Source organism: Symphalangus syndactylus, chromosome 10, assembly GCF_028878055.3.
Source record: "Symphalangus syndactylus isolate Jambi chromosome 10, NHGRI_mSymSyn1-v2.1_pri, whole genome shotgun sequence".
In the NCBI taxonomy this organism is placed as follows: domain Eukaryota; kingdom Metazoa; phylum Chordata; class Mammalia; order Primates; family Hylobatidae; genus Symphalangus; species Symphalangus syndactylus.
The window spans coordinates 114,049,120-114,071,290 of record NC_072432.2 but is presented as its reverse complement, the minus strand read 5'-3'; the positions used below and the strand labels follow the sequence as shown (position 1 = coordinate 114,071,290).

Sequence of the window (22,171 nt, the reverse complement as noted above, 5' to 3'; positions counted from 1 at the left end):
CAACTGGCGAAGACACTTATCACTTCCAATGAGGCCATATAGAGCCTTACTTCAGGCCACTTCTACTTCCACTCAATGTGGACAACCAGATGTCTCACCTGCTGGTAGGGCTTCTCTTCAATGCTCTTTGAGGATCACCCCCAAGAGGGGATATAGTGCAGCAAAAGTTCACTTTCAGTTTCTGCTCACACATCAAACGAACTCATCCATTCCCATGTTGAATCTCTTTCTCCTGTATCAGGTAGTTATTGTCCAGAGGTGAGTTGAAAGAGAGATGCCAGTGTAACTGTGGTACAAACAGAAGGGTCTGGACCACCTGCTGATGTGGCTTATTTAAACCCTTGGGGTCTACTTGTGCCTGGCCCTGGGGTTACTTTCTCTGAACAGTGGGTCATTGCTAAGCCTGCCTGGATATATTAGTTGGTGGATCTGGTAGAATTCATCTTATAAAGGGCTGTTCTGGCTGCATAGCCACTTGACGTCTTCTGGTCAGATGTTCAGTTTCTATCGTGCTTTTTAGCTGCTAGTAGTCATTTTCTGAATGGTGTATTAGTCTCTGCTGTACATGGCATGGCCCTGCTACAGAATCCTAGTTGTCTACATTTTGATTCTTCTATTAGGATTTGCTATAATCTCCACATGGTATATTTTCCCTTCACAGATATCTCTAGTACCATAGGGTCTGCCAGGTCAATGGCACAAGCATTAAGGCTCCTTGCATACCTGACTGACCTGCTGAACTACCTTTCCTGCTCTGGGCCCCATTCAAAGCTGGTGCCTTCCATTTTAGCCATGCAATGGACTGGCACAGTATTCTCAAGTGTGACATATGCTTCCTTTAGCATCAGAAGAAATATATTAAGAACTGTGCTTCCTTTTTATTGCCGGGATATGGGAAAAGCCATAATTTGCCCTTTACTTTGGAGGAAATGTCCTAGCATGCCCCAGACACTTGGACCCCTAACATTTTCACTAATGTTACAAGTCCCTTAATCTTCCTAGCTTTCTGCAGGTCAGGCTGCTTCTACCCGGCTGCCACATTGACTTTGTCAATCATTATGACATTGCATACACCTTGCTTTGAATGGTTAAATGCCACCACCTGGCTTCTGTTATTTCATGACTCTGTCATCTGTTATTACTAGGGAATTTAGTACTAGAACAGCCTCTCCTCTTATAAACTCTAGCCTGCAGAGGACAGCCACCACTGAATTTTTGAAGAATTTTGGTAATACTGTGTATTAGTCAGTTCCAGACTGCCATAACAAAATACCACAGACTGGGTGGCTTAAACAACAGACATTTATTTTCTCATAGTTTTGGAGGCTGAAAGTCCAAGGTCAAGACTCTTGTCAATTTAGTTTCTGGTGAGGGCTCTCTTCCCGGCTTGTAAATACCTGCCTTCTCACTATGTGTTTACCTGGCAGGAAGGGACAGAGAGAGAGAGACAGACAGAGAGAATGGGCTCTCTTGCATTTTTTTCTCTTATAAGGACAATAATCCTATGGGATTAAGGCCTCCTTCTTATGACCTCATGTAACCTCAATTACCTACTAAAGACTCTGGCTCCAAATACAGTCACACTGGGGATTATGGCTTCAACATATGAATTTTGGAGGGATACAGTTTAGTCTATAGTATCCCCTCACCTATGCATTCCTTATCGCTTTGATAAATGAAGAGTCATTCATGTCCCATAGAACATGGTCAGCTGATCAGGTTTTCTGGCTTTGTGCAGTATATCCATTCTAGCATGGCAAATTATCTAAGCTTTGATATCTGTTCGTCCATCATCTGCCACTTCAGTTTTGGCATTTCTGCTTCATTTAGCAGAGCCATCCCTTTATCTCAGCTTCCAAGAGATACACTTTTAGCATATCAGCACCCTTTCTCACAATACTTGCCAGGGTGTTCATCGTATGTCCTGGAATGGTGTTCCCATGCCAATAAACTCTCACTTACCCAGGCTTGTACCCTGCCACCCTTGACCCAACACCCTCAGGAGCCGGTCTAGTGCTTGCTCTCTCATCTCCTGCTGCTGCACAGGAGCTACAGCCCATAGCCCCTGGCATATGTCCCTCTCCCTTGGTAGACCCAGCACTTCTCCAGTTGATGTTACACTAACTAGGGATCTTGTGTCAAACAGGATACAAGTTAGGGTAGCGTTTCTTTTTATGTATTTATTTTTTTATTATACTTTAAATTTTAGGGTACATGTGCACAACGTACAGGTTTGTTACATATGTATACATGTGCCATGTTGGTGTGCTGAGCCCATTAACTCGTCATTTAACATTAGGTATATCTCCTAAAGCTATCCCTCCCCCCTCCCCCCACCCCACAACAGGCCCCGGTGTGTGATGTTCCCCTTGCTGTGTCCATGTGTTCTCATTGTTCAATTCCCACCTATGAGTGAGAACATGCAGTGTTTGGTTTTTGGTCTTTGTGATAGTTTGCTGAGAATGATGGTTTCCAGCTTCATCCATGTTCCTACAAAGGACATGAACTCATCATTTTTATGGCTGCATAGTATTCCATGGTGTATATGTGCCACATTTTGTTAATCCAGTCTATGATTATTGGACATTTGGGTTGGATTCAAGTCTTTGCTGTTGTGAATAGTGCCTCAATAAACATACGTGTGCATGTGTCTTTATAGCAGCATGATTTATAATCCTTTGGGTATATACCCAGTAATGGGATGGCTTGGTCAAATGGTATTTCTAATTCTGGATCCCTGAGGAATCGCTACACTGACTTCCACAATGGTTGAACTAGTTTACAGTCCCACTAACTGTGTAAAAGTGTTCCTATTTCTCCATATCCTCTCCAGCACCTGTTGTTTCCTGACTTTTTAATGATGGCCATTCTAACTGGTGTGAGATGATATCTCATTGTGGTTTTGATTTGCATTTCTCTGATGGCCAGTGATGATTAACATTTTTCATGTGTCTTTTGGCTGCATAAATGTCTTCTTTTGAGAAGTGTCTGTTCATATCCTTTGCCCACTCTTTGATGGGGTTGTTTGTTTTTTTCTTGTAAATTTGTTGGAGTTCATTGTAGATTCTGGATATTAGCCCTTTGTCAGATAAGTAGATAACAAAAATTTTCTCCCATTCTGTAGGTTGCCTGTTCACTCTGATGGTAGTTTCTTTTGCTGTGCAGAAGCTCTTAGTTTAACTAGATCCCATTTGTCAATTTTGGCTTTTGTTGCCATTGCTTTTGGTGTTTTAGACATGAAGTCCTTGCCCATGCCTATGTCCTGAATGGTATTGCCTAGGTTTTCTTCTAGGGTTTTTATGGTTTTAGGTCTAACATATAAGTCTTTAATCCATCTTGAATTAATTTTTGTATAACATGTAAGCAAGGGATCCAGTTTCAGCTTTCTCTCCTATGGCTAGCCAGTTTTCCCAGCACCATTTATTAAATAGGGAATCCTTTCCCCATTGCTTGTTTTTGTCAGGTTTGTCAAAGATCAGATGGTTGTAGATAAGCAGCATTATTTCTGAGGGATCTGTTCTGTTCCATTGGTCTATATCTCTCTTTTGGTACCAGTACTATGCTGTTTTGATTACTATAGCCTTGTAGTATAGTTTGAAGTCAGGTAGCGTGATGCCTCCAGCTTTGTTCTTTTGGCTTAGGATTGACTTGGCAATGCGGGCTCTTTTTTGGTTCCATATGAACTTTAAAGTAGTTTTTTCCAATTCTGTGAAGAAAGTCATTGGTAGCTTGATGGGGATGGCATTGAATGTATAAATTACCTTGGGCAGTATGGCCATGTTCACGATATTGATTCTTTCTATCCATGAGCATGGAATGTTGTTCCATTTGTTTGTATCCTCTTTTATTTCATTGAGCAGTGGTTTGTAGTTCTCCTTGAAGAGGTCCTTCACATCCCTTGTAAGTTGGATTCCTAGGTATTTTATTCTTTTTGAAGCAATTGTGAATGGGAGTTCACTCATGATTTGGCTCTCTGTTTGTCTGTTATTGGTGTATAAGAATGCTTGTGATTTTTGCACATTGTTTTTGTATCCTGAGACTTTGCTGCAGTTGCCTATCAGCTTAAGGAGATTTTGGGCTGAGACAATGGGGTTTTCTAGATATCCAATCATACAATCATGTCATCTGCAAACAGACACAATTTGACTTCCTCTTTTCCTGATTGAATACCCTTTATTTCCTTCTCCTGCCTGATATCCCTGGCCAGAACTTCCAACACTATGTTGAATAGGAGTGGTGAGAGAGGGTATCCCTGTCTTATGCCAGTTTTCAAAGGGAATGCTTCCAGTTTTTGCCTATTCTGTATGATATTGGCTGTGGGTTTGTCATAGATAGCTCTTATTATTTTGAGATACATGCCATCAATACCTAATTTATTGAGAATTTTTAGCATGAAGGGTTGTTGAATTTTGTCAAAGGCCTTTTCTGCATCTATTGAGATAATCATGTGGTTTTTGTCATTGGTTCTGTTTATATGCTGGATTATGTTTATAGTTTTGCGTATGTTGAATCAGCCTTGCCTCCCAGGGATGAAGCCCACTTGATCATGGTGGATAAGCTTTTTGATGTGCTGCTGGATTCGGTTTGCCAGTATTTTATTGAGGATTTTTGCATCAATGTTCATTAGGGATATTGGTCTAAAATTCTCTTTTTTGATTGTGTCTCTTCCAGGCTTTGGTATCAGGATGATGCTGGCCTCATAAAATGAGTTAGGGAGGATTCCCTATTTTTCTATTGATTGGAATAGTTTCAGAGGGAATGGTACCAGCTCCTCCTTGTACCTCTGGTAGAATTCGGCTGTGAATCCGTCTGGTCCTGGACTTTTTTTGGTTGGTAAGCTATTAATTATTGCCTCAATTTCAGAGCCTCTTATTGGTCTATTCAGAGATTCAACGTCTTCCTTGTTTAGTCTTGGGAGGGTGTATGTGTCAAGGAATTTATCCATTTCTTCTAGATTTTCTACTTTATTTGCATAGAGGTGTTTATAGTATTCTCTGATGGTAGTTTGTGTTTCCGTGGGATCAGTGGTGATATCCCCTTTATCATTTTTTATTGCATCTATTTGATTCTTCTCTCTTTTCTTCTTTATTATTCTTGCTAGCGGTCTAACAATTTTGTTGATCTTTTCAAAGAATCACCTCCTGGATTCATTGATTTTTTGAAGGGTTTTTTGTGTCTCTATTTCCTTCAGTTCTGCTCTGATCTTAGTTATTTCTTGCCTTCTGCTAGCTTTTGAATGTGTTTGCTCTTGCTTCTCTAGTTCTTTTAATTGTGATGTTAGGGTGTCAATTTTAGATCTTTCCTGCTTTCTCTTGTGGGCATTTAGTGCTATAAATTTCCCTCTACACACTGCTTTGAATGTGTCCCAGAGATTCTTGTATGTTGTATCTTTGTTCTTGTTGGTTTCAAAGAACATCTTTATTTCTGCCTTCATTTCTTTATGTACCCAGTAGTCATTCAGGAGCAGGTTGTTCAGTTTCCATGTAGTTGAGCAGTTTTGAGTGAGTTTCTTAATCCTGAGTTCTAGTTTGATTGCACTGTGGTCTGAGAGACAGTTTGTTATAATTTCTGTTCTTTTACATTTGCTGAGGAGTGCTTTACTTCCAACTATGTGGTCAATTTTGGAATAGGTGTGGTGTGGTGCTGAAAAGAATCTATGTTCTGTTGGTTTGGGGTGGAGAGTTCTGTAGATGTCTCTTAGGTCTGCCTGGTGCAGAGCTGAGTTCAAGTCCTGAATATCCTTGTTAATTTTCTGTCTTGTTGATCTGTCTAATGTTGACAGTGGGATGTTAAAGTTTCCCATTATTATTGTGTGGGAGTCTAAGTCTCTTTGTAGCCCTCTAAGGACTTGCTTAACAATCTGGGTGCTCCTGTATTGGGTGCATATATATTTAAGATAGTTAGCTCTTCTTGTTGAATTGATCCCTTTACCATTATATAATGGCCTTCTTTGTCTCTTTTGATCTTTGTTGGTTTAAAGTGTGTTTTATCAGAGACTAGGATTGCAACCCCTGCCGTTTTTTGTTTTCCATTTGCTTGGTAGATCTTCCTCCATCCCTTTATTTTGAGCCTATGTGTGTCTCTGCACGTGAGATGGGTTTCCTGAATACAGCACACTGATGGGTCCTGACTCCTTATCCAATTTGCCAGTCTGTGTCTTTTAATTGGAGCATTTAGCCTATTTACATTTAAGGTTGATATTGTTATGTGTGAATTTGATCCTGTCATTATGATGTTAGCTGGTTATTTTGCTCGTTAGTTGATGCAGTTTCTTCTTAGCCTTGATGGTCTTTACAATTTGGCATGTTTTTGCAGTGGCTGGTAGCAGTTGTTCCTTTCCATGTTTAGTGCTTCCTTCAGGAGCTCTTTTAGGGCAGGCCTGGTGGTGACAAAATCTCTCAGCATTTGCTTGTCTGTAAAGTATTTTATTTCTCCTTCACTTATGAAGCTTAGTTTGGCTGGATATGAAATTCTGGGTTGAAAATTCTTTTAAGAATGTTGAATATTGGCCCCCACTCTCTTCTGGCTTGTAGAGTTTCTGCCTAGAGATCAGCTGTTAGTCTGATGGGCTTCCCTTTGTGGGTAACCCGACCTTTCTCTCTGGTTGCCCTTTACAGTTTTTCCTTCATTTCAACTTTGGTGAATCTGACAATTATGTGTCTTGGAATTGCTCTTCTCGAGGAGTATCTTTGTGGCGTTCTCTGTGTTTCCTGAATTTGAATGTTGGCCTGCCTTGCTAGATTGGGGAAGTTCTCCTGGATAATATCCTGCAGAGTGTTTTCCAACTTGGTTCCATTCTCCCCGTCACTTTCAGGTGTACCAATCGGATGTGGATTTGGTCTTTTCACATATCCCATATTTCTTGGAGGCTTTGTTATTTCTTTTTATTCTTTTTTCTCTAAACTTCTCTTCTTGCTTCATTTCATTCATTTGATCTTCCATCGCTGATACCCTTTTTTTCCAGTTGATCGAATCAGCTCCTGAGGCTTGTGCATTCATCACATAGTTCTTGTGCTATGGTTTTCAGCTCCATCTGGTCCTTTAAACACTTCTCTGCATTGGTTATTCTAGTTAGCCATTCGTCTAGTTTTTCTTTCAGGGCTTTTAACTTCTTTGCCATGGGTTCAAACTTCCTCCTTTTGCTTTGAGTAGTTTGATTGTCTGAAGCCTTTTTTTCTCAACTCTTCAAAGTCATTTTCCTTCCAGCTTTGTTCTGTTGCCGGTGAGGAGCTGTTTTCCTTTGGAGGAGGAGAGGCACTCTGATTTTTGGAGTTTCCGGTTTTTTTGCTCTGTTTTTTCCCCATCTTTGTGGTTTTATCTACCTTTGTTCTTTGATGATGGCGATGTAGAGATGGGGTTTTGGTGTGGATGTCCTATCTGTTAATTTTCCTTCTAACAGTCAGGACCCTCAGCTGCAGGTCTGGTGGAGTTTGCTGGAGGTCCACTCCAGACCCCTGTTTGCCTGGGTATCAGCAGCAGGGGCTGCAGAACAGCAGATATTGGTGAACAGCAAATGTTGCTGCCTGATGGTTCCTCTGGAAGTTTTGTCTTAGAGGAGTACCCAGCAGTGTTTGGTGTCAGTCTGCCCCTACTTGGGGGTGCCTTCCAGTTAGGCTACTCGGGGGTCAGGGACCCACTTGAGGAGGCAGTCTGCCTGTTCTCAGATCTCCAGCTGCATGCTGGGAGAACCACTACTCTCTTCAAAGTTGTCAGACAGGGACATTTCAGTCTGCAGAGGTTTCTGCTGCCTTTTGTTTGGCTATGCCCTGCCCTCAGAGGTGGAGTCTACTGAGGCAGGCAGGCCTTGAGCTGCAGTGGGCTCCACCCAGTTTGAGCTTCCAGGCCACTTTGTTTTCCTACTCAAGCCTCTGCAATGGTGGGTGCCCCTCCCCCAGCCTTGCTGCTGCCATGCAGTTTGGTCTCAGACTGCTGTGCTAGCAATGAGCGAGGCCTCGTGGGCACAGGACCCTCCGAGCCAGGAGCGGGATATAATCTCCTGGTCTGCCATTTCCTAAGACCGTTGGAAAAGTGCAGTATTAGGGTGGGAGTGACCCAATTTTCCAGGTGCCGTCTGTCACCCCTTTCTTTGACTAGGAAAGGGAATTCCCTGACCCCTTGCACTTCCCAGGTGAGGTGATGCCTTGCCCTGCTTTGGCTCATGCTCGGTGCACTGCACCCACTGTCCTGCACCCACTGACTGACACTCCCCAGTGAGATGAACCCGGTATCTCAGTTGGAAATGCAGAAATCACCTGTCTTCTGCGTCACTCACGCTGGGAGCTGTAGACTGGAGCTGTTCTTACTCGGCCATCTTGGCTCCACTATCTAGGGTAGCATTTCATATGCAGGGTAGTATGCATGTTTTTCAAACAAGAGGCCTTTGCAACACTTTTAAGCAAGAGGAGATGGAGCATCAGCTTCTAAGAAGGAGGACGGGGCACCTCCATAGAGAGTTCATGGACATCTGGGCTTTCAAGGTCCTTGAGTTTATCAACATATATGTCCCCATTGTGATAGTCCTGTTCCCTCCTTCTCAGTCACAGCCCTGACCTTGGTGGAGCAGACTTGCTGAAGTTGAGAATTCAAACTCCTCTCAGGCTTTGCTGCCCTTGTAACTCAGCTTTTGGCCTGACCGTCAGTCTTTCTTGCCTCCTGCTGCAAGAGAGGGGATTCTTGTTCTATGCTGCTAAGGAGGCCCTCTGACTTTCACATTTAGCTTTAACTTCATGAATAATCCCCCTCAGCCTTTATTTTCTTTCTCTAATGCATCAATTGCACTCAGCAATGGCATTCAATTCCATAAATTTGAAACTTACTATTTACCGACACTTCTGAAATGCTTGAGATATCTTACCTGCCCATACTTGCCCTTCCACTGGTATCTTATCCCAGTTCAACACAAATAAACATTCTAGCAACCATGACAATACAGTGTGCCAGAGACTAACGGGGACTCCACCAGTCTCCAGTGATAAAGCCCTCACTTACAGCTGACTCTACAGAGAGTGGTACTGCTCCAAAATCCCATTTGAAAAAACTGCTTCTTGATACCAACTGTTTTAGGTCAGGTTCTCTGGAAACAGACTTTGGAGATTTGCGTGGAGGTTTATTACATACACCATCAAGAGCCACACTTGTAAGGAACTGAGGGATGTGGGACTGGGCTGAAAGAAGGGGTTGAACTGCAATGCATCTGCAGCAAAACCTCAGCCAACCCCACGGAGAGCGTGGAGATGAGATAGATGACCCTGCGGAGTTGTCCCAAATTAATTTTAATGTAGTAATTATCCATCAGCCTCTTGATTTCTGCTTTTTGTGCCTTTAGAATTATAGTGAAGACATTATTCCAAACCAAAGGAAACAGATTTATTTTCTAACATTATCTTTTATTTGTTTATATATTTACTTCTTTCAGCTCCTGATGGGCAAAATCACCTTACATTTCACGGTTATTCCTCTTTCACTCCCCAGGTTGCTGTTGTGATCTTTGGGGAATCCCAGATTGTCAATAATTGTCAGGAGACCAGAAGGCCAGTGTCAGGCCTATTTTTGTCAAGAGAATAAGAAATAAAATAAAACTCCAAAATGAATTATAAGAAGAGATAATTTGAGAATATCCAGAAAAAGAAGATGAGAATCCTAAGACCTAGAATTCTCTAAGAGCATGCCATGTCAGATTTGTCTATTTTTTTCCTTAAGTAAAAGTATTAGATTGCTAGATTAGAAAGTATGTTTCTGATTTTCATTAAGGCATCCTGAAAAAAATCATATCATATTACATCATATCTTAAGATGTATTCAGAAAGGATCAAAGGACTGTTAGGCAGGTAACTTAGTGAAGGATCTAAAGATCTGAACTGATGATGAACTGGAGAGAAGTTTCTAGTGAATTTCTCCAGGGTTTGACTTCAGCTGGATGCTAGTCAAAGTTTTAATGAATGACTTTTATAAAGACAGAAGCCAGAGTCATCAAATTTGTGGATTACAAGAATTTGGGACTATTAGCAAATATTCTAGATGACAGAATCAGGTCCCCCCAAGTTCCTGACAAGCTGAAAGAATGAAATGATTCCAAAATGATGAAATTTAACCAAGGAGAATATAACATTCTATATTGGGTTTTAAGAAAACCCCAAAAATTACAGAATAAGATCATTATAAAGTAGAAGTAGTACTTGTGAAGGAATATATACCTTCCTTCCTGGGATTTAGTTGGGAGTAAATTGCTGGTGGCCACCCAGAGCAAATAGACTCTTGGCAACATGAATAAAACTGCAACGTCTAAAGTGGTAGAGATGGTCATTTTGCTATATCTTGAGTAAGTGAAATCATACAAGAAGAAATGTGTTCTAGACCCCACACTTGGCCAGACCAAATTTAGAAGAGGGGAACTAGAACGATGAAAGGCCGTAAAACTTTGCATATTGGTAATTGTTTTGGGAGTTGATGGTATCTAGCTTGGAGAAGACAAAGCTGAGAGGAATACATGGTCCCTGGCTGCAAATATTTGAAAGAATGCCATCAGAGGAAAGGGCTTTCTTGTTCTTTCTTTGCAAGCATTAGAAATGGGACCTTAAGTAGAGACCTACAGAGAGATAGATTTAGGTTCAACATAAGGAAGAACCTCTATTCGGATTTAACTTTTTGAGTGCCCTGCCATGGCATGAGCTGTCCGAGGAGGTGTGAGTTCCTGGTAACTTGAGACAACAGAGCATAGACCAGATTATGACTTCACGTGTGTGTTTAGGGAGATATTCAAAATCTATCATTTGGACATTGGACTCTATGAGGATTGAGGTTACTTTCAGCCCTCAGATTCAGTTTTAATGAACTGAAAACTATTGTTTCTATTGATTTTAAGCAGGTCATTATTAAAATATGGTCTTGTGCTCAGGGCACAGCAAAGCTAGAATGAAGGATTCCCTTTTAAACAAGAGCCCTTTTGAAAGATTGTGACCTGTTCATATGCTGCGCCCATGTCTGTAAATATTTTTGAGATGCAGGCAACAGAACAGAATACTCCACCTCAGATGATCCCCTCTTCATCTTCTCTGAGCTGCTGAAACCTGCTCTTATGTCCTTAATTCAAAGCCAAGTATACAAGACTAAAAATACAAGACTCAAACTGTTATTTCCTCCAAGAAATAAGGTTGTCCAGGGTTAATAACAATTCCTATTTGTTAAATACTATATGCCAAGCACTATACTAAGCACTTGATTATTTTTAGCCATTTAGTCTTCAATACAATCCTATTAATGGATACTACCATTGTTGTTGTCCATTTCCAGATGGGGAAAGCAAGGCTTGGATAGTCAGTAGACACAGTAAGTGGCAGAGAGGAAACTCAAACCCAAGTTGTCACTCTAGTAATAAAATAATGCATACTGTTAACCACTATACATCACTGCCTCTCCATGGCAAAGAGAAGATTCTAGTTGCATGTAATAATTCAGATGGCGACGGCATCCATGATGCTTTCTGGAACAGCTAAGCTGACCTAAGTGTGGAGCAGGGCACAGTGGAGAATATGGTGCATTTCAGACAAGTAAAGGAGCAGTTGCTTAGTGCTGACAACATTTTTTGGACGACCAACAGCCACAGTCTGCTTGCATAAATGGAGTCTTATTTCAATTGGCTCATTTGCTCAGAATAACAAGTACATATGCCAATGTGGATAAAAACAGAAAGGCCAGAGACAGAGAAGATGGAAAGGGCATTTTACTGGTGTCTCAAGGAAACACACACACACACACACACACACACACAAACACGCACACTTACTATGTTTTTTTCTCATCTCAAAGGTAATATTTCCTCATTGTAAAACAAATTATAAAATATATAAAGCTCAAGGAAGAAGATATCATTTGTAATCATCACACTACCCAGATGCTTGGATAACCACTGAGAATATTTAGGCTCATATACTCTTAGTCACATAGGAATAAATCCACACATGTTTTTAAATAAAAATGCAAGCATTCCCTGCACACTGTTTTGTAGCTTGTTTTTCTCTCTGAATATATTGTTGTGAACATTTTTCCACCTCATTAAATTTTCTTCTACCCTATCATTTTAAGTGGCTACATAGCATTCCACTATATGGATATGCCATAATTGGAACTTCATTTTTCACAAATAAATAAATAAATCTTGGGGAAGTTCTCCTGCCGGTCAAGCATAATTGCTGCAAGAGGTGGTGGAGCAATGCTGAGGCCAGGATGGGAGGGAAGGAGGAGGGCAGGGAGTGGGAACATTGGTTGGAGTTTTGATTTGAGGATATACCAGGGACTTTAAGAAATGGGAGCTGGTGAGAGACATTTAAAAGAGAAAAACTGCCCAAGAGGGAAGGAGGGAGGGGAGGTGATAGACTGGATAAGGTTGTTGAAATGGGTTACATGGCTTGGCTGTGTCCCCATCCAAATCTCTTCTTGAATTATAGCTTCCATAATTCCCACATGTTGTGGGAGGGACCCAGCAGGGGATAATTGAATCATGAGGGTGCTTTCCCCCCTACTGTTCTCCTGGTATTAAATAAGTCTCATGAGATTTGATGGTTTTTTAAGGGGAAGCCTCTTTCACTTAGTTCTCATTCTCTCTTGCAGCCACCATGTAAGAAGTACCTTTCACCTTCCACCACGATTGTGAGTCCTCCCCAGCCACGTGGAACTGTGAGTACATTAAACCTCTTTTTCTTTATAAATTATCCAGACTTGCATATGTCTTTATCAGCAGTGTGAAAATGGACTAATACAATGAGAGGAGATACAGGTTTCAGAGACTCTTCTGGGGAGAGAAAGGCTGTTTGGGGAGGGGAATGAGAATCTTGGTCTGAATAAAGAACAGATTAGGGTCTGGAGAGGACCATGACCAAGAGGGAGAAGTTGGAAGGCACAAATGTGTGTCTGTTCTACTGCATAAAATCCTATGCCTATGTTGCCCCCACAGGCACTGTGATGGAGTCCCCTGGCCCTCGGAAGGCCTGGACTGTGGCTACAATCCCTATGGGCTAATTATGCAAGAGAAGAGCCACAGGGAATGGGGAAGGATATGACTCAGTGGTTGTATCTCCCTGGGAGATTCCCCAGAGGTCCCCCTCAGCCAGTGGCAAGAAGGAGAAGGGCGGATTTGCTTCTTAGACCACAGAGTGCATGGGAGCCACTGGATGGCCTTCCTCCTCCCTGACCATCCTCCACTACAGCCCAGGGACCACAGCATTGTACTGTTCTCTACAGACGGGGCTCGGGGTCTGTCGGTGAAAATGAATGTTTATGGGAGTCCACCCAGGTGGAGCAGACTCATTTCTCTCGTGGCCATGCCTCTTAGTCCTCAGCAAGAGGAACCCAATGCCAAGGGTCTGAAGAGTGACCCAGAAAGGAAGGCGGAGGCTACGGCAGCCAGCAAATGGAATAGGGAAGTGCAGTGGGGTGGGATCAAAAGTACCTCCTTTTGATCTCTGTCTTTACAAAGACAATCTGACCCTACGCTAGCCAGCCCTTTCACATAGGATTGAGGGGAGCACATGTCTAGCCTTTTCAGACTTGGGGGGGATTTTTGGAAATCTTCCGTGATTCTTTTTATGTTGCTGAAGGAGCCTCAGGATTGTGTAAAGTCAAAACACCGCATGCTCTGTGACCTTGAGCCATTGGATCTCAGCTTCCTTATTGATAAATAGAAGGGGTAATAAAAAAAATCTATGTCATACATGTGGGGATTAAATGCCTGAGTGCCGCCTTTCTGAAGAAGAAGTCAATACCTACTTTTCCCTGGGAGGGTGGTCTGTGAAGGCAGGGTCTCGGGCATCTGACTGCTACTTTTCTAGACAAACCTCCCCTTTTCTGGGTCCCGGACCTCAGCGTTGTGTCCTGGACCTCAGACCTGTCCTGTCAGTTGAACTCGGACCCACTCATTTACATTAACAAAAGCATCAAGAGGCATATGTTGGAACGGTATTATGAGATGGACTGTATGTAAGTTGCTCTGGCCTGTCCAGTCTATTCTTTCTCTGCAAGCAAGCCATATGGGTCCAAAACTTATCAGAGCGATGTATGAGTATCATAGAATCAGAACTAGAGAAAAGAATTCTATGATTCCATTGTCAATTGGCTTTGTCAGACTGAAGCATGTATCTTTATGGCAGGTGCCTGCCTGTCAGACAAACAGATACTCACAGCACCCTGGAGGGGCAGGCTTGGAAGAGGACTTTCTCCTAGGAAGGCACAATACGATTGATTAGAGTTCTGCTTACCAAATTACAATCTCACTGAAATATTATCTCTCTGACTTTGCTGCCAAATCACCTTGACTGGAGTTTTGTTTATTTATAAATCCTCAAGTCACCAAATTACAGATAATCTCTGCATTGACTTTTTCACTTGCCAAATGACTTCCATTGTGTGTGGGTTTTGCTAGGTTTCTCTCACAGGGGAAGATGGTATTCCCCATCACTGAATTATTGGGGTTCTCTGTATCTCATGATTACCCTACTGTAGACTACAAATGTAGAAGTAGAGCTGAACAACCAAGGGTTATTGTTACTGAAACATTGGGTTGTGTCATCATTTTGTGTTGTTAATAACAAAAGTCAGACTTCAGATCTCGGCTTCCAGACTGGGGACTCTCTCTCCTGGGTATAAGGACAGTAAACTAATTTGCAAATTGCCGGGAACACTTACCGGCCTATCAGTGTCCAATATTCTCTGTCTTGATTTTGTTTGGTCTCACATAAGCCTCTTATGAAGCTGATATCTGGACATATGTTAACTGCTCATTGCTTTCAGCTTCAATGCAGTGGGTTTATTCCAACCGAGGAGTTGTCTTCTCCTCAATTGGTACAGAACATCAGTCAGTGAATTGTTTAAATAATTCTTTGATGCCTACTCATTAAACAGATAAACACAGAAGGCCATAGACCAGAAGTCATGATCTTTGAAGAGAAAACCCCTGAGTGTTTGGTCAGCAGACATTGCAGGTGACAGTAGGCCACAGAGTCGTCTTAGGGGGCTGTGGGGCAAGCTCCTAGGTTGCCAGGGGCCCTCCTCTTTTCATCTCTACTGAGTAGGCTTCTTGCCTCTGATAACAGATTATCACCAGCAAAACCTCAAAGACAAACTCTCTTTGAGTCGGTTCTCATGGTTTGGAGGCAGCTTAGGTTGGGCATTGATGGCAAGGCCCATTAGCAGGTCTTGCCCTTGCTCTTGGCCCCATTTATTGTCCTCTGTGCCTGCCCTGGCCCAGTGGCAGCTGTCTGAAGACTTCCAGGAGGTGATGTGTTGGCTCCTCCCTCCCCAGTCCCAGCAAGGAATTGTGATCCGCTTCTCTAGTCCTTCCCACCTTTGGGGGTTCCAAGTTTCATGACTCAGTGTTTTTTCTGAACTGGGAGTCTCTTGGGGCCCAGTCTGTTTGGAAGAATCTCCCTGAGTCCATTCCCGAACCTTCCATTGCCACTCCCTTCCTGGTGCTTCTGCCTGGACACTTAACAAAACCGGGGCATCTATTTCCACCAAATAGTGTCCAGGGGAGGGTGTGGAGGGGGAGAGCTCAGTGCTGTTTGTTTCTATCACGCACATTAAAATCGATGGTGTTTGCTCATCTGGCGGAATGACAACTCATTCCTCTGGACAGGTTGGCTTCACAATTGCTCATTCAAGGGGAAATCTGATAAGAAACGATAGTCTGGTCTTTGGGAGCATTAAACCGTTGTATTCTAATTTAAACTTGAGGCGCACTGACTGTCTGCTTCTCTTCTCCTTTATTTATTTTTTTGTTTGTTTTTTTTTTTTGCATTATTGATTTTTTGATTCTTGCTTTTTTAAGAAAGAAAAAAAAATCCTCAAAACCAAATGGCCAGATGAGAAAATTCAGTTAAGGTCATCACAGACTATCTGCAAAAACAAGATCCCATCCACTCAGCCCAGGCAATATTCGGAGGGCAGGAATGAAAGGATCCTCACACATTTTCCAAGGCTGTTGTGAAGAAAGAGAAAAGGGGGGTCAGACCCATCCATAGCCCTGCTGCAATACTGCTGTTGACCTATGGGGCAGTCTTGGGCAAGGCCAATCTTTTGGCTGCGGGAGGAAGGCTGCATTTATTCTGAGGCATGAGCTGCCAGGATGCACAGATCGGGAAAACCATGTGGAATAATAATAGTAACGTTAAATACAATCCTTATGTTGGTTAAAGTGCTACAGTTTTCCATGTTCTTTCAATGCATTACCTTATTTAGAATCACAGAATTACAGATTATTGTGCAGGAAAGAATGATAGAGAACAGCTAGTTCAAACCATGCTTTTTAAAGAGGAGGAAATTGAAGCGAGGAGACATGAAGTGGCTTGCTGAAAGACTCACTCCCCATAGCAGCTCCATGAAGGGGCAGGACAGACAGGCTTATTCTGTGCTTTTTCATACCTACTATGTGCCAGCCACTCTGTTAGGCTCTGGATATACAGTGATGAACAAGGAGAGTGAGATACCCTCACAGAGCTTAGAGGTTGGTGGATGAGACCGACAGAGAAACAATTACACCACATGGTGATGGTTATGATGGGATGCGCTGAGACTCCTTAAGAAGGGCACCTAAGCAAGACTGCCTGCGACCAGGGAAGTTTCCTAGAGAAAGTGACTTCTGCAGAGGACCAGGATATGAAGAGCTAGAGTTAGCCAAGTGAAGGGTGGGGCTGGAGGCTGGTATGTGTAACTAGCCATGGAAAATTAGAGTGATCAAGTGAGTTCCTCCCCAGGGTTGCCTTTTGAGGGATGAAGAAGAGTCTAATCCCAAGTGCCCCTCTCAGCACAGTGACCAAAATGGACAAGGATGGTGTGGTCACTATGGGGCATCTTTAACATCGTTGTCACGGCAGCTGCGGGAAGGACATAGAGCAGTGATGAAGAGCAAACTGAGTCACAGAGAAGGCTCAATCATGTGCTCAAAGTCAGACAGTTGAATGGCAATAGAATTAAAGAGAGGTTGCTCTATTTTAGGGACTCTCGGGCAGACAAATAAAGGTACAAATGAGCTCTCAGGAATCTGGGTTGGAAGAAAAATGTTGGGCAAGAAAAATGTCAAGTTCTGGGTTTTGTCCCAAGCATTAAGCAATTGTGGGCCTCTATGCCATTCACAAAGTGCAGAAGATGAGAACCAGGACTTGATTGAATATGGAATTCTAGAGTTGAAAAGAGCAGCCTTTATGACCTGGAAGGAGCTGTATGTGAGTTCAATATAGGCTCCAAAGTCTGTTTTGAACACACAGAAAGGCTGCAGTTATCCCACGAGGCATTGTGAAACCTTTAAAATAAAAGAAAATTTAAATAGAATCAATTTAAATCAATTTTACTTTTAAAAATTCATGTGCAGTACTTTTAAGAAGTGGGAAGAATTCAAAAATGAGCCATCTGCAGCTTCCCAGAGAGACGACAAAACCCTGTTCTTCCTTACACAGGGTAGGGTTGAGGTGGAATCTAGACTGGCAGGTAAAAGAGAGCTTTTGTTGGTCTGCAGGAGGTGTGGGGTGTCCACCCTTCCCTCACTCTCATCTGCAGAAGCTCTGGAACATGGGCTGTCTAGGATCCATACTTTCAGAGTGTAGTCTTTGCCCTGGGACGTCAGAAAAGGAGAACCAAGGAGAATGGCATGTATCACTGGGCCTATCTCCAAATGCTGGGTTCTTTCCTGTTTGTTTTCATGTCATCTGATTTTTTTAAAGAGGAATGTTTAGAGCATGTTAGGATGTATTCTCTTACTTGTCATCACAGCAAAGTGGAAAAAGCTGAAGTTTGCATCCCAGTTCTACCCTTGATTTACTGCCTGGTGAGCATCCTACTTAACTATTCTAAGTTTTGGTTTAGTTGTTACTTAAGTAGAGAAAATGCCTACTTCATAGCATTGCTGTGAAACTTAAATGAGTTAAGAGCTGCAAAGTGCCTAATATAGCATGTGGCACATCCTAGGTGTTTGGTACATGATGAGTATGATGTTTATTCACCTTCTCCCTGATCTCATGATTTTAATACAGAAAGGAGGATGACTGTGTTTCTATAGAGAGAAGCACTGTACCCCAAAGAGGTTCAGTGCTGCTACTGTGATGAGAGTTGGAATTCGAAAAAAAAGGTCTTCTGACACTCAGTCCAGGAGCTTTTCAGCTCCACGGGCTTACAATAATATACGGCTTTAGCGTCTCTAGAAATCCTTTCTGATTTCCCTTGGAAGCAGTCACGTAGGCATTTACTGGCACTCAGCTTTATTCTAAATTTTGGTCCCAAAATTGTTTTTTTAAGATAACATCAAGAGCTATTTCTGGATGCTAGGGAAAGAGGTTATTTTTCAGACAATCTCTCCAAGCAAACACCATCATGGCTCTTGCAGGAAGTCTGCAGTATGTGCGTGCAACTAACGGGTAAGTGGCATTAGCTTGTACTAATAAGGAGAGAGAACACCAAACCAAGGCACACCCTATACCCAGACTCTGTGTCATCATAGCCCAAGGTGGTCCAGGGTGGCCCAGGGTGACTGAGCTTCCAGCCTTGGAAAGAGAGAAGGGTAGCCAGGCAGGAAAGTCTTATAAGTGTGAATGATTGTCTGCATTCTTATCTTGAAATAGGAAGCTGGGCTCCTTCAGAAGCCCCCAATGATGGGTCTTTAGAGAGATAAGCAGCTGAAGCATCTACAATATCCAGCTCACCTATCCAAGAAAGGGTGGTATAAGGGACACTGAATTGAGCTCCTAGGAAAATTGGGAAAGTCTAGGAAAATTGGGACTCTTTGACAAACTGGGACGAGAAACTTAACCTGTTTTATGTAAAATATGCTTAATCATACCTGCTCTGCCAACCTCAGAACGTCATTGTAGGAATGAACAGGCAGGTAAAAGGTCTTTTGCAAACTGCAAATACGATGTAGAGCCCTGTAGAGTATGGGGGGGGGTATGGTACAGATTGCTGCTAAAGGAAGCTACAGTAAAGAATCAAGTAGTTGAACAAGGAGAAATATAAACCAGATCTTTACGGCTTTAAAAAATTAATTACTAATTAATAAGTTAGACAAGGATTTATTTATAGCCTTCTTTTTTTGCATCATGCAGTTTGCTAGACACTATAGATTTGGAGGAGAAAGACATATGCCCATGGTTTCAAAGATGCTGACAGATTGTACAGAGAAGCCTATAAAAAGATACACTTTAATGCAATAGAGTAAAAGCTGTTGTTCATATTATCTAATGCCTTGTAACAAAGTGCCCCACAACCTAATGGCTTAAAACACCAATGGGCATTTATTATCTCTCACAGTTTCTATGGATCCAAAATAGGAACCACTTAGCTTGGTGGCTCTGGCTCAGGGTCTCTCATGGGTTGCAGTCAAGATGTTGACTGGGAACACCGTCATCTGAAGGTTTGACTGTGGCTGAAGGATGCACTTGAGACAATGGCTCACTTGCATGCTGGAAAGTTGATGTGGTTAATATGGTTTGGATCTGTGTCCTCACCAACTCTCTTGTTGAATTGTAGTCCCCAGTGTTGGAGGTGGTGCCTAGTGGTAGGTGGTTGGATCATGGGGGTAGGTTTTTCATGAATGGTTTAGCATCATCCTCTTGGTGCTGTTCTCGTGATAGTGAGTGAGTTCTCATGAGATCTGGTTGTTTAAAAAGTGTACAGCACCTCCCAGCTCACTCTCCCTTGCTCCCGCTCCCTGCAGGTGAGATGCCTTGCTCCCCCTTTGCCTTCCATCATGATTGGAAACTTCCTGAGGTCACCCCAGAAGCAGAAGTCACTATGTGTTGTGTACAGCCTGCAGAACCGTGAGCCAATTAAACCTCTTTATACACACACACACACACACACAAATGACCCAGTCGCAGGTATTCTTTTATAGTGGTGCAAAAACAGACTAATACCTGAGTGTTGGTAGGAGGCCTCAGCTTTGTCCCCTTGGTCTTGGTCTTCCCCATAGGCTATTTGCAGGTTCTATGGCTGCTGGATTCCCCAGAGTGAGCCATGAAGGGAAAGGTAGAAGTTGCAATGTATTTTATAATCGAATCCTGGAAGTCACATATTGTCACAGCTCTATCATACTGGCTACATAGGTTATCTTCATTCAGTGTAGACAGGACCAGACAAGAGCAGAAATTCCAGGACATGAGTAGGACTGAGGACTGACTTGTAGGATGGCATTATGAAAGCATGAACAGTGTGCTTCAGGGGGGCAGAGGAAGAATAGATTTATTACCCCTAGCCTGTTAACCAGACTTTGAGTATACATAGGAGTTTGCTAATTGATTAAGACAGGGAGCAGATTTTCAAGTTGACGGGGAGGCATATCCAGGGGTGCAGAGTTGAAATGAACTCTCACGTCTGGGGAACTGTGAGACAGGCATTGCAGCAGGAGCAGTTCCATGGTGGCAGAGAGCAGGAAGAAGAAGGTATATTGGGGCCGATTATAAAATATCTTGAATATATCTGAAGCCAAGATGTGTGGATTTCTCCTGGAGGCAGCAAGGAATCTTGATAACATGATGAGCAGGATTTTAAGGAAGCCAGCTAGCAGAGTGAGCAGGTGGGCTCAATGGAGAAGAGGCCAGAGGCTATGGAGAAGCAAGGGGAAGGTGACCCATGGCATCTTTTTAGAAGGTGCAGTGAGGATAGGGGGAGAGGCCTCCCTGAGAGCCAATCTGCTGTAGAACCAACAAGATTGGGGAGTTCTAGAAATCACTGAGCTTTATCCTTTTCTTTCTACAGCTGGGGAAACATTGAGGCAGAGGGACAGGGTTCATTCAAGGATAACGCAGCTTTTTACTAAAAAAAAAAATTTAGATTGCTGATTTCAGGCAACAGGGACATACTCACAGAAAGAAGTACGTGTGTCAAGAACTCAGAAAGGGAAAGGATGACACTTTGGGAGGTAGTGAGTTCCTCTAAATGTGGAATAATCAATAATGAAAGGATTGCAGGAAGCCTTTGCTGATACCTTTGGCTGAGTTAGGGTCCTCCTTTCCAACTCTATCTTAAATTTGTCACAGGGCATTATAGTTGGGTCTCCACCTCCCACACTAGATGTGAGGTCCTTCCAGCTTCTTCCTATTTATCCCTGTTATTTCCGAATCTCTGGTACCTAGCCCAGTGCCGGGCACATGGAAGGAATGCGGGGTGGATAACTGAAGGAGCATTTAAGCCATAGCTCCATGGTTGGGCTAGATGATCACTAGGATTCATCAAGAAGCTTATGATGAAGGCAGGTTGGTCAATGTGGAGCGAGACAGATAAAATAAGTTCAGTGGGAGATGATGGTAGTGGGAAGGGACAATCTGAAAAAGCTTCGGAGTCCATTTTAAGAACTTTTAATTGTATTCTTACCTTGACTTCTCATTAAGGAAGAAATTATAGTTCTAGAATATCGATCAATATTACATTGCCAGAAGGAAGAAAGGGTGACTTGGGATGAGGCAAGCAAAGGTGAGAGGGAGCTCTGAGGTCCTGCTGTCCAGACTTGTGTCCCCTGAGTGGGTAGGGTGGCACCAGTGCTTAGGCAACAGCAACCCAGCACCATCCTGCTGGGATGACAGATGCTCAGTGGCCCTGGGACTTAGACTGAGGCCGGAAGAGCCAGTGACAACTATGGGACCATAGGAGGTAGCTAATATGTATGTTAAACATATGGAAATGAGAGCAAATAGCAGAGCCGGGGAAACAAATATTGAACAGGGTCTGGGCCTGAGACTAAACCAACACAGGGAAATGAAAGGCTGTTGCAAGCAAACGAGCTGCCCAGGGGAAGAGGGGGATGGGCAGAGGGAAAGAGAGACTGAAATGGGACCTCAGGGAGCACCCTGCCGGCTTTGGCTGCAGGCTGGCCAGCCTTGCTGGGCGGCCCCAGAAAGACACTGTGCATGCCAAGACAGGTCCAGGCAAGCTGCAAGGGACTGAGTTTGTCCCCTTTGTTGAAGTTTCCCTTTCTTTGCACATTTCATCCCTCCTTAGCACCTTGTCCCCATTTTCAGGCAACCCTCTTATATGCCCTGACCAAGACTGTCTCAGGTTGGAAATACACACCCTACTCACCTTCCTGATGTTGCCATTTGGTTGCAATGACTCGAGGGCTGGCTCCAGAATGTCCCTATAACAAGCTTAGGGACAGACATCTGCATGGGAGTATGGGAAGACTGTGGCTAAGGGACTTTTC

General features: G+C 43.0%; 1 long non-coding RNA gene across 1 annotated transcript in view; it reads left to right on the top strand.

Moving 5' to 3' along the window:
- LOC134731660 (uncharacterized) overlaps window positions 1-22,171 on the top strand; it is a 200,146-nt gene that overhangs the window by 71,152 nt on the left and 106,823 nt on the right. Inside the window, exon 2 of the long non-coding RNA XR_010114124.1 lies at window positions 12,607-12,672. This is a non-coding gene — a long non-coding RNA (uncharacterized lncRNA). The remainder of the gene's footprint in view (window positions 1-12,606; window positions 12,673-22,171) is intronic.